We start from the raw sequence: 9,182 nt of genomic DNA, 5'->3' as shown, positions 1-9,182 counted from the left end.
CAGAAATGACATGGAAGATAATATTAAAACATCAAAACTATTATTATAGCTATAGTCCATATGTCCAAAAATCTAGATGAAAGATCGAGTATATTAAGAAGCAACATAAAATGATATGCAGACAAAAAGAGAAGAAAAAAAGAATAAAATTTAAGAGCAATTGCAAAAAAAAAAAAAGAAGAAGAAGAAGCAACATAAAAGATAGTCTGACAAACCCAAATTGAACTTCTAGAGATGAAAACCGTAATGTCTGACATGAACAATACACTGGAGAGGATTAGTGGCAGATTTGATATTATGGAAGAAAATATTATGCACTGCTAAGAAACCCATAGATGAAAAAACAAATTAAGATACAATAGATATTATTCAAAGACTGAAAAAATAAACAGACATATGTAATTGGAATAATGAAAAAAAAAGAGAGAGAGAGAATAATGGGAAGAAAATTATTTTAAAAAAATTCTGGCCAAAATTTCCCAAAGTTATTAAAATGATAAACCCACAAATCCAAGAAGTTCAATAGAATGCCAACACAAGAAACATGAAGAAAATAACACTAAGGAATATCATAAACTGTTTTTGCTTCAAACCAGTGATAAAGAGAAAACATTAAAAGCAGCCAGAGGAAAGAACACATGTCACATAGATAAGACACATATAGGAATGACAGACGGACTACTTGTCAAAAATAAAGAAGGCATAAGGCAGCGGAGCAACATCTTTAGAATGTGGATAAAAGGAACTGTCAAACACAGAAAGCAAATAATTCAACGAAGAAATAACTGTCAATCTATAATTCTATACCCAGCAAAAATATCTTTCAAAAATGGAGACATTTTCAAGCACACAAAAACTAAAGGGGGGAAAATAGCTAAAGGAATTCACCAACAGCAGGCTTGCACTATAATAAATGTTAAAGGAAGGCCCTTGGACTAAATAAAAATGATACCAGACGAAGTCTGGATCAAACAAAAAGAAAGACTTTTAAATGTAAAGTTGCAAATAGGGTTAAAAGTAAGATATGAGAAAAGATACACCCTGCTCACATTAATCAAAAGATCTCAGAGCAAGGAAGATTGCCAGGGACAAATAGTGTAATTTCATAGCAATGAAGGACTCAACTCATCAAGAGGTCATAACAAACATTCGCGCTGCAGAGCAGAGTTTCAAAACACATTAAGCAAAAACTGACAGAACTTAAAAAATAAATAGAGAAATCCACAATTAATAATTGGAGGTTTCAACACTCCATCTAGAAAATTGATAAAAAAAAAAATAAACAGAAAATTAGTAAGGTTATTATTTACTTAAACCACACTGTCAACCAGCTAACCTAATTAACTTTTAGAGAAAACTCTATTGAACAACAGCAGAACTCATTCTTTTCTTTTCTTTTCTTTTTTTATATAGAATATCCATTAGCTTCCCAGGTGTGCCTTTTATTTATTTTTTATATTTTATTGGTTTTTTACAGAGAGGAAGGGAGAGAGATAGAGAGTTAGAAAAATTGATGAGAGAGAAACATCGATCAGCTGCCTCCTGCACACCCCCTACTGGGGATGTGACCCGTAACCAAGGTACATGCCCTTGACCGGAATCAAACCTAGGCCCCTTAAGTCCACAGGCCAATGCTCTATCCACTGAGCCAAAGCAGTTAGGGCAGAACTCATTATTTTCAAGTGCATATAAAATATTTACCAAAATCGCCCTGGCTGGTTTGGCTCAGTGGATAGAGCATCGGCCTGCGGACTGAAGGGTCCCAGGTTCGATTCCGGCCAAGGGCACATGCCTGAGTTGTGGGCTCGATCCCCAGTGGGGGGCTTGCAGGAGGCAGCCAATCAATGATTCTCTCTCATCATTGATGTTTCTATCTTTCTCTCTCTCTTCCTCTCTAAAATCAATAAAATATATTTAAAAAAATATTTACCAAGATAGCCCATATTTCTTGTTATAAATTAAAAATTAAGTTTCAATAAATTTAAAACATTAAAAAGCAAAGTATGTTCTCTGGTTGTAAGAGAATTGAATTAAGAATCATAAACAGAAAGATATCTGGAAAATCCTCAAATATTTGAAAACTAAAAAATGCACTGCTAAGAAACCCATGGACAAAAAAAAAAGAAAAGAAAACAAATTAAAAGAGACATTCAATATATTTTGAATTGAATGAAAATGAAAATACATCAAAAGTTCTAGGATGCAGCTAAAGCAGTACTTAGAGGGATATGTTTAGCACAAAATGCCTATACTTAAATAGAGTAATATCTCAAACCAATTACCTTAACTTGTACCTTAAAAAGCTAAGAAAACAAAAGAACAAATGAAATCAAAGTAAATAGAAAAAAGAAAATAATAATGATAAGAGTAAAATCAGTGAAATAAAAAAAAAATTTAAGCAAAACATTGATGAAACCCAAAGCTAGTTCTTTAAGAAGTTTAATGATAAAAAATTGATAAACTCCTAACCAGACTGATTGGTACAATAAAAGATAAATACTATATTACCAACATCAATGAGAGTGGTAATATCACTACAAATTCTACAGACTCTAAAAAGATAAGAAGGAAATATTATAACAAATTTTATGCCAACAAATTCAACAAATTAAATAAAATGAACAAATTCCTTAGAAGACACAAACTACCGAACTTCTCTGAAGAATAAAAAAAAAATAGCCTGAATGACCACAAATCTATTAAAGTAATTGAATGTGTAGTTAAAAATCTTCCCATAATGAAAATGTCATGCCCAGTGAATGACATGGAAAATGACATGCCCTGGTGAATTCTCTCAGGCATGTAAGAAATCAATAATATCAATTCTGTACAAACTCTTCTAGAAAATCAAACAGAAGAGAATATTCCTCAGGCCATTCTCTTCAGTCAGCATTACCATAATACCAAAACTGGACAAAAACATTGCAAAAAAAAAAAAAACCAAGGACAAATAGTCCTTGTAAAAACAGATGCAAAAAAAAATATCAAAATTTTAGAACCCAATAACATATTAAAAAATGATAATACATCAAGACCAAGTGAGATTTATCCCAGGAATACATGATTAGTTTAAATTTTTAAAAATCTATATAGTTCACATTATTAACAGAATAAAAAGGGAAAAACACATATCATCATCATAAACACAGAAAATGCATTTTATGAAATCCAACACCCATTTCTGATTTTTAAAAATCTTAGTAAACTCAGAATGTGAGAACTTTCTTACCCTGGTAATGAGCATCTATGAAAAATTTACAACTGATAACATAATTAATGGTGAAAGAGGCGACACTTTCCCCCCAAAGATCAAGAATAAGACAAGGATAGTTGGTTTCACCCCGTGTATTCAACATTTTACTGGAGATTGAACCAGTGCGATAAGGCAAGTACAGGAAATAAAAGATATCCTAATGGGAAAGGAAGACGTAACACTATCTTGACTCGCAGATCACGTGACCCTCCATGTAGACAATCTGATTAAATAAAAAGAATTTTAAGCTACTGGAGCTACTGAGTTTATCAAGGTTTTAGGACAGAAAATCAAAATACAAAATTCTATCATATCTCTAAATATCAATTAACAATCATAAATTAAAACAACATTTACAGTAGGATCAAGAAATATAAATTATCATGTGATATGGTCTGTCAAAAGTATGCAAGATTTTTTTAAATAGAAATATATTGAAAACTACAAACATTGCTGAGAGAATTTAAAGAAAATCTAGATAGCCCTAACCACTTTGGCTCAGTGGATAGAGCGTCGGCCTGCGGACTGAAGGGTCCCAGGTTCGATTCCGGTCAAGGGCATGTACCTTGGTTGCGGGCACATCCCCAGTAGGGGGGGTGCCGGAGGCAGCTGATCGATGTTTCTCTTTCATCGATGTTTCTAACTCTCTATCCCTCTCCCTTCCTCTCTGTAAAAAATCAATAAAATATATTAAAAAAAAAAAAAAGAAAGAAAATCTAGATTAAAGGAGGGCTATCCTGTGCTCATGGACCAGAAGTCTCTATATTGTTTGAGGTCAATTCTCCCCAATTTGATTTATAGATTCAAGCCTTTCCCAGTTTAGTCCCTGCAGGTTCTGCTGTAGAAATTGACTAACTGATTCTAAAATTCATATAGAAATGAAAAGACCTAAAATAGCCAAAACAAATCAGAAAAATAAGAATAAAGTTGAAAGAATTATACTACTTGACTTTAAGACATTGTAAATCTATGCTAACCACCATATACATTACTGGTATAAAGACAGACAAATAAGCCAACAGGACAGAATGCAGGCTCCATAAATGGAGGCATGTGCATATGGTCCGTTGATTTTCAACAAGGTACCAAGGCAGTTCAGTGAAGCGGAGGTAGTCTTTTCTACAATGAGCGCTGGGACAATTGGATATCTGATGCAACAAAACGAACTTGGGCCTGGCTGGTGTGGCTCCCTGGTTGGGTGTCAACCCATGAACCAAGAGGTCATAGGTTCAATTCCCGGTCAGGGCACATGCCTGGGTTGAGGGCTTGATTCCCAGAAGGAGGCATGCAGGAGGCAGCTGGTTGATGTTTCTCTCTCATCAGTGTTCCTCTCTCTAGAGCCCTCTCCCTTCCTCTCTCTCTCTCTCTCTCTCTCTCTCTCAATAAACAAACAAACAAACAAACATATTTTAAAAAGGAACTTGGAACTCTACCTTGGACCATATACAATTATTAACAAAAAATCAATCGCAACCCTGAGTGTCATTCCTAAAGCCATAAAGCATCTAGATTCTAGAAGGAAACAATGGAGAAAGTGTTAGTCACCTGAGGTTGGGCAAGGTTTTAGACATGACACCAAAAGCATGATCCACAAAAGAAAAGAATTGATATATTGAACTTGACCAAAACCTAAAACGTTTGTTCTTCAAATGACACTATTGAGACTAAAAAGACGAACCACACACAGGGGAAGGCCTGACAAAGTATGTATCTGATCAAGGACTTCCATACAGAACAACGAACAACTTCCAAGACTCAACAATAACACAAACAGCCCACGTGTTAAACGGGCCAAGTCTGAACACACACTCCACGAGGGGTCTTACTGGATGGCAATGAGCACCTGGAAAGATGCTCTACATTGTTAGTCATGAAATGCACACGACCCCCAAGGAGACACCACTGAGCGCCCACCAACCTGTCGCAGGTTTAAAAGGTGGAGATGACTTGGCTGGGATACGGAGCAACCGGAACACACGCTCACTGTTGGTGAGAATGGAAAACGCTGCCATCACTTTGGAGGTCAATTTAGCAGGTTTTTGTCTAAAGTTAAACATCAATCTACCATACGATCCAGTCGCTCCCACTCTTAGCTGCTTAAGAATGATCAATGAAACTACAGGTCTGTGTGAAGGGGCCCAGTGCACGAATTCGTGCACCTTGAAAGGAACTGTGGGCCACGAGGCTGTGGTGGGCACAGGGGCAGGTCTCGGCCCATCCTCTGTGCCTCTGCCCAGCCCCTCCCACTATGCCCCCCCCATCAGTCCCCTGTCTGCCAGCAGCCCAGCTCCTGCCACCACTGCTCCCACACACTGATGGAGCTGCCCTGCTCACACCTGCTGTTGGTGTGGAGCAATTGGGGCTGGTGCCAGCAGCGGGTGCAAGAGGGACTGGTGTTGTCAGCAGGTGCATGCAGCAGCTGCTGCCCCAATCACCCCTCAGGAGCAGGGGGAGGTGGAGAAGCCCTCAGGGGCTATCGGGGCCAGTAGCCCCCACTCACACCCACTGACAGCGCTGAGAAATGAGAATGAGGGCCGGTGCCGGGTGCTGGCAGCAAGTGTGAGTGCCAGGTGGGACCATTGCACACGGGGGCAAAGAATTTTCAGTAACCACCAGAGGCTCGCCCCAATGACAGTGACCGGTGCCCCGCCTTGGTCTGGTGCCCCCGCTCACCTGCTCCACCATCCCACCATGGCTGACACTCACCATATTCCATGCTCTGCCACCTGTTGCCAATATCCACCATGTTCTGCACGCGCCCCCTGGTGGTCAGCGCATGTCATAGCGACCGGTTGTTCAGTTATTTGGTTGTTCAGTTGTTCTGCTGTTCAGTCTATTTGCATATGAGGGTTTTATAGAGAGAGATGTTTATAGCAGCGCTATTTTTAACACATTGTATGCGGGAAACGTATTTATATGTTCTACCAGTGTGCTGGGGTCCAACCCCAGCAGGTCCAGGGGTCCCCAAAGGTGTGGACGGAGTCGGCGAAGAAGGAATGACATGGAGACAGCGTTCAGTTGATCAGCAGCCTTGCCAGGATCTCTAGCCACAATCTCCAGTCAAGTTCTGTGTTCATGTAGAACAGTAAGTCTTCCAGAGAAGTTAATGGTAAGGGCCTGTACCATGTTCTTTACCTGTCATATAATCCTCTCAACAGCCAGGTGAGACTTAAGAGGTTAAGTCACGGGTAGGAAAACTACAGTAACTAGTAAAGCTTTATTCATTCAGATCCCACTTGATTCCAAAGACCTGAGCTACACCACCATAGGGGAAGTACAAGAGCCTTCAAATCCTCAGCCCTCGATTCCTGTTTCCTAATCTGTGAAATACAGATAATGATACCTTAAGGATTACTAGATGGGATTAATTAACACATTGTACGTGGGAAACGTATTTATACGTTTTACGTTGACTGGTAGTAGAGCACAGGACATGTATTAATACGTTTTTTATAGACTAGCGGTAGAATGGGGGTAACGTATAAATACGTAAACTAAAGTTATCATAATTTTACTGAACGTTGCCATTTGCGCAAAAAATTAGCAAAAATGGCCCGCGCCACCTGTTAGCGCGCAATAAAAACTACCCGCAAACAATGTGTTAACAGTCAAAAAATTGGAACGACCCAAATGCCCATCAGCAGGTGAATGCACAAGCCGTGGCATATCCACACAATGGAAGCTGCTCAGCAGTAAAAGGGAATAAACGATGGATCTGCACGCAACATTGGTGAATCTCAAAAGAATTTTGCTGTGTGAAAGGAGCTGGGCACAGACGAACGCCTACTGCATGACTTCATTTATATGCAACTCCAGAACATGCAGTCATCTACAGCGACAGGTACACGTGGAGGGGGCCCAGGAACAGCACGGGGGCCCCAGGAGGCGTGGGGCCTGCATCCGTCATGGTCTGGATTGCGGTGACAGTCCACAGTGTACACATCTGCCCAAACACGTCAAGCTGTACACTTCGTGAGCAGTTTACAGCCTGCCAGTTATGCTCAAAGAAGTTGTGAAAATCTCATCTCATAGAGTTTACATTCTAGAGCAGGGGTGGGCAAACTTTTTGACTCGAGGGCCACAATGGGTTCTTAAACTGGACCGGAGGCCGGAACAAAAGCATGGATGGAGTGTTTGTGTGAACTAATATAAATTCAAAGTAAACATCATTACATAAAAGGGTACGGTCTTTTTTTTTTTTAGTTTTATTCATTTCAAAAGGGCCGGAGCCGGCCCGCGGGCCGTAGTTTGCCCACGGCTGGTCTAGAGAGTCAGCCCACATATTCTTTCTGATTGCTGCTTCCAGCTTCTTAGGATGTATTCCTAGAAGTGGGATCACTGGGTCAGTGGCAGTTCCATTTTTAATTTCTGGAGGAAACTCCATACTGCTTTCCACAGAGGATGCACCCGTCTGCATTCCCACCAGCAGTGCACGAGGGCTCCCTTTTCTCCGCATCCTCGCCAGCACTTGTCGTTTGTTGATTTGCTGATGTTCAGAGCAGCACAATTAACAATAGCTAAGATTTGGAAACAGTCCAAGTGCCCATCCGCAGATGAGTGGATAAAAAAAACTGTGATACGTTTACACAATGGAATATTTCATAGCTGCAAAAGAAATAACAATAATAATTCTAACCATTTGCAACAGCATGGTTGGGCCTGGAGAGTATTACGCTAAGCGAAATAAGCCCATCAGAGAAAGGCAAGTATCACTTGATCTCACTCAATATGTGGAATCTAATGAACAAAATTAACTGGCGAACAAAATAGATCCAGAGACGTAGAAGCATGGAACAGACGGTGGAACCTCAGAGGGAAGGCCGGGGAGGTTTGGTGGGTGGGAAGAGATCAACCAAAGGACTTGTATGCAACTATACATAACCTATAGGGTGTGAAGGCCTGGGGTGGGGGTGGGGGGGCTAGAAGAGTCGATGGAGGAAAGACATATGTAATACTTCAAATGATAAAGATTTAAAAAATAAAAGAGAGAGCCCACCCCACCCTGACCCTGGCCCCTGTGGCCACCTGGCCCCTCTCCTCACCTGCCTGATGCTCTCCCCTCTCCTCCCGCTCAGTGGAAGCTCCCAGGGCAGGAACTGTGCACATTTTCCTGGTGACCTGGGACACGGTGAGGACGAGTTTGTGGGAATGAGTCCCTCTGAGAAAGCCCTTGCTGAGAGCGGCTGGGTGAGCCTGTTCTGGGCGGGGAGGGAGGCCCGGGGCACAGGGGAGACAGGGATCAGGGGAGGGGGAAGGGGCGGAGCTGAAGTGCAGGATGCACACCACCCACTCCACGCGCCTCCCCTCCTGCCAGTTTCTATAGAGGCCACGAGGCCACGGAAGTGTTGCTGCCCGGAGCTGCGGGGATTGTCCTTAGCAGGACCTGAGGCTGCTGAGCAGTGGGCACAGGGTGGCATGGGACTGAGAGTGGGCACGCAGGAGTGAGCCATGAGAGTGTGGGATGCTCTGGGGAGGGGTGGTGTCTTCTTGGGCTGTGGAACCGAGGTTCCAGACAATCCTACCTGGGTCTCTGGTGCTAGGGCAGCCCCAGGAGCCCCGCATGACAGGGTGGAGGTCTCAGACCGCTGAAGACTGGCTGGGTCTGGGGTTCAAGCCCGCTGGGGCTCTGCCTTCCCGCCCGCCCCCCTCCTGCCGCCTCTTGCCAGCTCTGTGCCCAAGAGAGAGAGGTCATGTCGTTCATTTCTTCGTGGGGAAGCGCTCATCTGGGAGAGAAAGAACAGACCATAGCCAGGCCCACCCCTCCCATCGGCTGCGAGAAGCCGCTTCCCAGGGGCTGCGGGAGCCCGGCTGGCATGGCCTCCTGGAATCCTGGGGTGAATGACTCCAGATCTGGGGGCCGGCCCCCTAGGTGGTGGCTGCAGGAGACTGGGGAGAACCGGCCAAATTCCAGGGCGTTCACACCAGGCGC

Source organism: Myotis davidii, unplaced genomic scaffold (assembly GCF_000327345.1).
Source record: "Myotis davidii unplaced genomic scaffold, ASM32734v1 scaffold960, whole genome shotgun sequence".
Classification (NCBI taxonomy): Eukaryota; Metazoa; Chordata; class Mammalia; order Chiroptera; family Vespertilionidae; genus Myotis; species Myotis davidii.
The sequence above is the reverse complement of the archived record's forward strand: the minus strand, read 5'-3'. Positions refer to the sequence as shown.